The sequence below is a fragment of the Limulus polyphemus genome, unplaced genomic scaffold, assembly GCF_000517525.1.
Source record: "Limulus polyphemus unplaced genomic scaffold, Limulus_polyphemus-2.1.2 Scaffold717, whole genome shotgun sequence".
Classification (NCBI taxonomy): Eukaryota; Metazoa; Arthropoda; class Merostomata; order Xiphosura; family Limulidae; genus Limulus; species Limulus polyphemus.
Genome location: NW_013666327.1, coordinates 415,690 through 425,586, shown reverse-complemented (window position 1 = coordinate 425,586; position 9,897 = coordinate 415,690). Strand labels below are relative to the sequence as shown.

General features: G+C 31.8%; 1 protein-coding gene across 1 annotated transcript in view; it reads right to left on the bottom strand.

Annotated features, from left to right (window-relative positions):
* LOC106460144 (nucleolin-like) overlaps positions 1-7,803 on the bottom strand; it is a 28,881-nt gene extending 21,078 nt beyond the window's left edge. The window contains exon 1 of the mRNA XM_013919826.2: positions 7,611-7,803. The gene's annotated coding sequence lies outside the window, so the exon portion shown is untranslated. The remainder of the gene's footprint in view (positions 1-7,610) is intronic.
* Positions 7,804-9,897: the final 2,094 nt, after the last annotated feature.

Below are 9,897 nucleotides of genomic sequence, written 5' to 3'. Positions count from 1 at the left end.
TTTATTAAGTTTTAAGGTTTTAAAAGCAATGTTTCAATCATGCCTTTTTTTTTTCACATCTTGCCTAACTATCATGCAAGGTAATTTTAATCTTAACATTAAAAATACTTTTTATGCATAAGAAAATTTTGAAATTTGACATGCAAAATCTTTATAATGTTCAAATAGTTATCAAATGTTTCTCAAGAAAAAACTTTATACTTTATCTGTTATTTTCAGTAATTAATCTCTGTACGGGTTCAGTAAATTTGACCAATCTCGCAACCACCATAAAAAATTAGGAAATAAATATAAATTATGCACCTTTCATTCTAGAATGAACACAGATTATAACACGTAAACATAAATCTCAAATTACCGATATTGACAAGCTAGAATATAAAATAAGAGCCTTTTATCTTTTCAATTTGCTGAGATATTGCTCATGTAATAAATCAAACACAGTAGCTCCCCACTCACCTCTTTCCATTTTTGGAAATGCTCCCTTATATACACTTACTTCTATATATGATATGAATAACCAATTGGAAACTCAGAATGTCCCCTAGTGGCTTTCTCAGCCATTTTAATGGGCTTGGTGTCATTTCTTTCTTTTGAACCAATATTTCAATGAGGTAGGGTGTGTTTTTAGTCTGCTCAAAATTCCATATCTTTTTCTACTAAATTACATCTTAGTTACTAAGCTTGATAAATTATAGAGGAATTCTATGGTATTAATGTAGTAATTTATGATTTTTTGAGTTTTTCAAATGTATATATAAAAAACCTAAAAAATATATTTTGTTTCATATTCTCCGCATGCAAATTTTTTAAAGGCTTAGCAACCTACGTCAAGCAGCTACCGAGTACAAAGGTTGTAACTAGAAGAGATAATTGTTTGTTTTACTTCTTTAGTTACTGTTGTATGTTTTAGAAAAAATAACTTTAAGAACTTATTTCAAAATAGCAATAATCTATATACATATATAATGTATAATAATTGAAATGTGACTGTATTTTACAAAATACTAGTCAACTAAAACACGGCCAAGACAAGTTACTTTGTACAGACCAAAGATCACCGATATGTTATTTGATATGGTAATATGAGTGCACGGGTGAAAGGTCAATATAAAAAAAATAATAAATATATATAAGTGTATAATGTTATGAGTTTCTAATTCGTAAGAAACTATAGACTTAGTATTTTGACTTCACAAAAACTTAATTTGAACCAGTGCTGCATTCAACATGCCATGTGGCACACAAAAATTGAGTGATGTATAGTACTAAAATTCGATTATAATCTACAGTTTGATACCAAAGTTATTGACATAAATTCATGAAATAGTAGTTCAATAAAATTATGAATGTTAGTCAACTAACGAGATGACACGGCCTTTCACCTGTGACCCGTATAAAAAGGGTTAAGGGAAGGATTAATAAATATTTAAATTACCAGGATTGAATTTTATTTTATATTCAGGGACTTGGACAGCCTCAAGGGATCAACAGGTCCTTGTTTCTCTTAAATGTAATGCTAAGTAAATATTTTGTTTATCTTTAAGTGACAACTATTGTTAAGGCTAAAATTCAAGGTACTAGTTTAAAATCTTAACCAAAATACCTATGATCAACATTTAAAATCTTTATTCTGAGACAACCTTCAAGTGTCTCAAAAACAGAAAACACTGTACATGCTTCGATGTTAATCATGCCATACTCAGGAGCATGAAATACAAGATGCAGTTTACACTTTACACTTTAAAGAATTGGTCATGTAACCCTCATTACTATATTATTTACATACAACAGAACCTCAAGTAAGTCACATCATCTGTAGACTTTCTGATAACAGTTTTCTCCCACAGAATAATATAACCAATAAGATTTACACATTTGGCTAATGAAGAATTTTCAATTTTATTATTTGAACATTTCTCTTGTATTCATTTACTAGTGAAAGTACCTGGCTTTGCTTGGGTTATCAGGTGGATATATTCTAGATGGCTATACACAGTGTATGTGTGTGTATTCTGAACCTAATTTAGCATTCCGCATGTGAGTATTGTCTTCGTCTTGGAGCATTTTTTTGTCTATGCAAATGAATCGCAGCCTTTCTGTTTCAGTTTTGGCATAATTGCAATTTGCCCATTATATATTTAGTTCTGGGGATGCAAGGGAGCCATGAAACCTTATGTGTAGTGAATGTTAGTGTGATTTAAATAAATTAATAAATAAGCCTAAAGTAAAGACATAGTATGAGACAACCTAGCCTAGAGCCAAGTGAATACAAATTTATCATGGAAGTAAAAATATCGATCCAATTTTAAACTCAAATCATTTCTGAATTAAGGTATTTTCTGTTATATCACCAACATTTTTATTAAAAACAAACTTCTTAAATCAATGGAGACTAAATTAAGAAATCAATAAACATTCTTCCAGTTTTGTTGTTCATACATTTCATTTTATAATTTCAGTACATAGCTAACAACAATATTAGGCTATACTTTTGTTGCTAATCAACATGGCATAAAAGCTACTGTTGGAATGCATTGTTACCAAAATGCACTGGCTTTTACTTATATTAGATGTTGTAAATCTAAATGATTTTTCTCAATAATTATTTTATGAATATGGGCTATAGTGAGGTGGTTGTACTTGCCCCATCATTTTGACAGGTTATACATCTATAATACAAGAGCATGACTGTCTGTGATTTCTATTTGTAATATAAAGAACCACATCTTTTCTAGGATATACTATGGGGTGGTAGTACTTGCCTTGTCATTTATGATGGTTTGTAGTGGAGTGGTTGTACTTGCCTCATCATTTTTGATGGGTTAGATGTCTATAATTAAAGAGTATGTCTGTCTGTCTATGATTTATATTAGTAATATAAGGAAACACCTTAGATATCTTTTAGTTTGAACAATGTCTACACAATTACATTCACATTCAATTTTGTAAATACCCATTTTTAGTTTCCCATTACATTAATTACAACTTCACTTCTATTTGACTAATTTTATTTATAGGTAAGTAAATCAGGAAACATTTTGTTTTTTGAATTTCTGAAAGATTTGACCTGATAGACTTGGAACATACAGAAAAAATAACATTTCCATTTTATTTATTTTGTCAAACATTGATTATATAGCTTACATAAGTATACTAAATCTTCTAACAGCTTTATAAACAACATTAGGTGAAGAAACTATCTACTGTTACATATTTAATTAACAGTAATTCATTTTTTAAATTCTCATTCAGAACATAACCTCGAGGACCTACACACACACACACATGAACAGAAAGTTTACATTTTTTGTGATTCTGTGTGACAAGATTCTTGGTGTGGAAGCATGTTATCAGAAAACAGTTTGCAGCAAACAAAAGATTCTAAGTTATCTTTATTTGATAAATCACTCAAGCCATCGAAACAGTGTTCTGTTGCTAGTAGTAAAGCTAATAAAATTTAGGGCATATCTAGAGATATTAATTATAAGCCAAAATGAGGTAAACACTTATCTGTAAACAAATCACTAGTTAGTCCTTATTTAGATTGTGTAGTTTTGCTCTTGTTGTCTGAAAAAGGACACTTGTCTTATTGGAAAGTGTTCAGAGAAAGGCATCTAGAATAATTCTGCGAATGGAAAATTATTTTATGTGAATAGGTTAAGACAGGCCTTGACAAATCTTGGATGCTAGGTCACCATGGCAACAAAAAATTCATTGTGACACCTATTATTTTCTCCCATTTTATTTATGTGTAGGGCTGTAGCTAAATTGAACTCGATTCTAGAACAGTTCTGGACTCTTGGAAGTCTGGAACTATTTTCATTTTCTTTGAGTCCCAAATCAAACTGTTTCTAGGATTTTAATGGCAGATTCACTGCTTCTTCATGTTTTTTTCAGGGATGAAGCACTGCAGTTGTGCAACATGTTGTTAATTTCATGCCATTTTCCCAAAAACGCAGGAGCCAAGTGTGCCTAACCAAACTTCACTATTGTTTATACTGGGAAATTGGGGTTGAAGTAACTACCTTTGGTCCCGTCTATGCACACGGATTGGTTGAATTAAAAGAAAGAAGAAAAATTATTTTCAGATCTAGGAGCCAGTTTGTCAAGGCCTGGGTTAAGATCTCTCTCTTGAGAAAAGATGGATAAGAGCAGGCCTCAAACACAACATTTGAAGACACTAGGAAACAATTGCTAATTTTTTTCCCCCATTAGCAACAACATTATTATTTTCTAAAATTAACTGTAGAAAATGTTAGTAAACACACATATATCCTAGTTATATAAATAAATCTACTGTGTCAGGTTTTCTTTTCAAATACTAGCACTCATTTTAATTACATGTAGCAATGTTTTATTATAACTATTATATAAAAGTTACAAAATGTATGATTTGAGCAGAAACTGGTATATCTAGTATACGAATGTCTGGATCAACAAAACCTACAGTACTTCCTGCTGATGGCCACCCTATACTGAAAAAACAATACAGTATCTTATTATTAAAAGTTATGTTTATATGGTGAAAGACAGTAAAACATTAGAAGCCAAGAGGTTTAATATTTATGTTAATCATGGAAAAATCAAGAGGAACACAAGAAAATAAAATCTGCAGCTTACATCACATCTTTCTGATTATTACCTCCAATTAGCAAACCACTTAGACACAGTATTTTTAACCACACTGCCACCAAACTTTTATTATAGAGGCCGGGTGGTATGAGTCTAGCTGGCTGATCCATGTGCTACTTGCTTTGGCAAATAGTCTGACAAGTTTAAATGGAGGTTTTGTTATCCTCACATCCTTATACTTATTCTGTTTATGTCATTCACCTCAAATTCCTCTATTTATTTTATATTCTTCAAATACAATAAGGGTAAGCAGAATGTGAATATAGAAATGGGGCCTTTGAGGGATGACACAGGAAGGCTAACATCTGATTATTATGGAATGGCTGGGTTATTGAATTATACATTTTGTTCCCTTTTTACCGATGAAGATTTAAGCAATATTCCTCATCTTGAACAGTTACAAGATTTGAACAAGATGATCACATTAATTCTGAGCTAATTAAAAAAAAATTTGGAAGTTTAAAGAATGATAAAGCTCCTAGGCCTGATAATATTTGCACGAGGGTTTTGAAAAATGTCAAGGACTGGATATGTGAGCCACTTGCTACTACTTTTTCTAAGTCCTTGGCAAGTGCGAGGAGACTGAAGTTGGCTATTGCTACTCCTCTTTTCAAGGGAGATTATAAATACTGTTTCAGTAATTATGGTGCTATTAGTCTTACATCAGTAGTGGGAAAAGTTTTGAAAGTCTAACAAAAGATGCTTTGCACAGTCATTGAACAAAGTATTAAATTTTATGGGATAGTCAGCATAGCTTCCCTAGGGGAAAATCTTGCTTTACTAATATTTTGACATTCTTTAAAGAGGTTACTGTTTATGTAGATCTGATGACATTAAAATTTTGAGTGTTGCTAGCTGTGAGGAGGATTGCTGCTTTACAAAAGAATTTGGATTATTTGGTGAGTTGAGTGAATAAATAGGAGATGGATGCGAGATATCAAATTTGAATTACAAGAATAATTTTGATGGGGATAACTTGAAAAGTGCTATGGAAGAAAAGGATCATGGTATTCAGTTCATCAGTCTCTTAAGTCATTCAAGCAACGTCCTGTTGTTAGTAGCAGGGGAAATAGGGTTTTATGTTGTATCTACAGAAATATTGAATAAAATTCTAAAGAGGTTATAATTCATTTTATATGTCATTGGTTAGAGTACTGTGTTCAGTTTTGGTCTCATTAACTTAGAAAGAACATTGAAATGTTGGAAAGGGTTTAAAGAAGGGGTATTAGAGTGATACCTGGGATGAAAAGTTTGTCATATGAGGATAGGTTAAAATCTCTGAACTTGTTTTCTCTTGGAAAAAGAAGAGTTAGAGGAGATCAGATTGAAATGTTTAAGATTGTTAAGGGAATTGATTATGTTGATGCCTATCTTTTTTAATATTTTATGGTGAGAGTGGTAAGATTTGGGAACACAAGTATAAATTTTGGCAGGGTAAAAGCCACCTTCAGCTAAGACGTCTTTATTTCTCTAGCACTGCAGGGTGGTTGGCCTTTGGAATTAGATGTAGTAAATGCAGTTAACTTAAAGGAATTTCAGGAAAGCTTGATAAATATTTGAATGATAAGGGTTGGGTTTGAGATTTTTAGAGGTTAGTTTAACTTAGTGGATAAGATGCCTTAGATGGACCAAAGAGCCCCTTGTTATCTTTAATGTTATATTTATGAGGGATACACATACTTGTTCCAAGTTTTTAAAATGCAATGCAAATAACATTTGAATAACAAGAATGCTGTTAATTTTAATATAAGAAGAAAAGAGAATTTTAAAATTATGCTAGCCTCAGTAAGGTTGCTCTTTACAACACCTACACTGTAAATACAATGGACATATTGAAAAATTTGACTTGGAATACTTCTTAATTTTAAATAATTAAATATTTTTGTATTGTAATTTGTGTATATATTATAAATTTCCAAAAAGTGTTTAGGATTACTCCTGTGTTCAGATAATGGTAAAACAAATTCTGGTAATCTAGGTATCAAAACAGTCAGCACAAAAGAACATCCTCCTATTTCCAATATCGTGGAAAGATTTATAAATATCTATTGAATCTGCATGAGGCTCTCTTTGCCACCCGAGTGTATGACCTAGGTTCATCAAATGAGGAAAACATTGATGTTACTGGCAACTAAAATTTTGTTAATCACAATCTTGCAGTATAAATGACTGAAATGTAGTTATAACACACATATTGATAATTGACACTGACAGTACGAATCTGCAAATCTTCCTTCGGAAATATGTACATGCACTTTATATTGTAGAAATGATCTTACTGAACTAAAAACATTACCTGCGATTAAGGTCTCCTAAACTAAAGATTTCTTTAAACAGTATTCTAAAGTGAATGGTATGAGAGCGCACAAGCTTAAGATTTGAAAAAAATACAGGCTATGTTCCGGAAGGCTAAGACTGAGAGTTAATTTTTCTTTTCTAATAGAGTACTTAAGTTTTAAAATAATGAATTGCTGTTAGCAGTAGTGAAGGCCAACACTTTACAAGAGTTTAAAAAGAAGAATCTACAATTTCCTGAAAATTAAGGATGAATTTAGGTTTAACATTTTACTTTTCTCAAGGGTGGGTGTGCAGGGAGAACTTTGAAATTGAAGGCCAAACGGTCCTTTGAGATTTGTTGATGCGTCTTCTTAAAAGTTAAATTTAAAACAACTTAGTTTTAATTTTATTTGGATTACAGTTTTAGTTTTACAGCGATGGTGACAATGAAACACTAAATTTCTCTCGGACTGCTTTATCATTCCTTATCTCCATAGGTTATACTTGAAATGAAGTTGAAAATTGAATGGCTTTACCTAACATTACATATTGTTATTTTCTAAGATAAAATAGAACGATACCATAGTATATAGTATCAATATCAAATTACATGTTCATCGTTAGGCCTAAATTTAGGGTTAGACCTAATCACCCACAACTAGTTAGAATTTCTAATAGAAATTAGAAACTGTATTTACCTCCACTGTCTTTGTTCCATTTTTCTTATTCGCCAATTTTGTTTGAGCTATTTGTTTCTTAGTTTTCATTATCATGATAATAAAAATAAATCGATTTGTAGCCTTTAAAATAAAACTTAAAAAGTAAAACCCCGACTTTTCTTTATCTGGCCACACGCTTCTTCCTTACCACGTGCGTATCAAGAGTAATTAGTTAACGATAATTTCGGAGTACAAAGAATTGACGTTAGGCGAAAAGTAAATTTAAGACTTATTAAAGTTATTTATGGATATTTACATTATTATTTTTCAAGATCTTCGAACGATATATTGATATACTCATATATTTTAAAATATCTTTATTTGCAAAAAATTCATGTAAGAAAAAAATCTGAAATAATTAAATATATATATATATAATAAAATAATTTACACTTGCTATATAAGTCAAATATGTAAAAATAGGGGTACTAACTCACTCCCGGTTCCGACGCCTCTATTCAAGCTTATGATTATGATGACTCTATGAATTCGATATTATTTTGTTAAAGTCAGATAACAAAAAAGGTAACTCAGAGTCGTAACTAAAAAGTAAAACATTATAGTGACTAGTCAGTTATTCTAAGTAAGGTGTCAGTGCTTTCTTTTTGGGTGCGATATATACTTATGGACAAGTTATTTAATAGTCAAGCAAAATAAATTTATTCGTGCAAGTGAACCTAGTTTAAACATAGGTTAACATATTAAAAACTAGATGTACTTCCGCAGGGTCCCCAAAAGTGTTCTGTTTTAAAAGTAAATAATATCAAAATTAAGGGTAACAAATATTTGTATTTCTTGCTTTTGAAGTTCATATGCCATGCTGTGTTGTAGCAAACGAAGTGCATAATCCTTTTCGTAATTCATGGCATGCGCACGTTTTATGATGGCACGACGGTACAAAGTGCAACGTTAAGCGTCCCTTATTTGATAACTTACTGACTGATTGACAATGAGACGCAACACTACTGTATAGTGGTGCGAGTGGTTAAAACAGGTGATCCCCCAGGCAGTCTTCGGTCCTCTTTCGAGGAAGTAGCAAGATTGCACTAGTTTTTAATGCCGTAATAATAATGCAACACTTATTTATATGCACATTATTCACAAAAATATGTTTATTAGTATAGTTCTAGCATATTTAAGAAAGTAATAGAAGGTGTTTTCTTGAAGTTATATGATAAAGTGTCATATATTTGTAATTAGATTTTTTAAAACTCTTTAACTAAAAGTCCTCAACTTTGGGTTTCAGTATTAAACAACATAGGAGATGTACATACTACAGAAGTTGAATCTGTTATATTAAAAAGCTTTTCGAGCCTCATCAAATCGTTACAGTCGTCATGTTCTAACAACCATGTATCTTGGCAACAGCCCTACGGCGTAGTTTCCACTGCAAAAAGCTCCTTCATAAGGCTTTCATGAACAAAAAGCACCACTCTTCCCTTCATGCTTTCTAAAATCCGTTTAATCTACAAGGACGGTGGTTTTCAGCACCTGTTTCAACAATCATCGCACAGAAATTCATAGGTTCAATATCAGGTGACATGACTAGCATGTCTTCATATGGATTAGTATGAACACCCATTTCATTTTTCAGATGCTTGAAGTATGTGATGGTTGAGCAAATACATTGTGAAAGCAGTTTGTGTATATGTGATTTGTGTCACTTTTTCACACACAGATCCTTCTTGATTATGTCACTACTGTTGACTTGTACCACGTACGCGGACGGCTTTTCACACTGACCTTTGCGTTGGTGCATTCTCACTTGTTACAAGACGTCGCACTTTGCTTATCACGGCTGGGATATGACTTGTTACAGGTCTTTGTTTAGATTATCCTAGCGCCCTAAGTTGATCCTTATTCCTTTGTTTTCCAATGTTATGATATGGGTGTATGAATATTTTGCGTCGAAAAGGTCTGTTAAATACCTTCCAAAAAGCGATAAATTTTTGGTGGCATCTTTCTAATTAAGTCACACAATGTCAACACATAGTTTTGCTACAAGCGTTTTAAAGTACCAAGCAGGTTTACATTATATTATTTGAGCATTGTAAGATATTCCACAGACTTATATAATTTCAAGTGTCCAGTTTCTTCTTTTCTAAACTTTAATTATAAGCTTAGCTATTTTCCTAAATTTCTTGTGCATTGTATATAAAACATTTTGTTTTTGTTTAGTTTTTTGTTATGAAGCACAAGGCTGTGCAATAGGCTATTTGTGCTGTTCCCACTGTGAGAACTGAAAACAGATTTTTAGTGTTTTAAG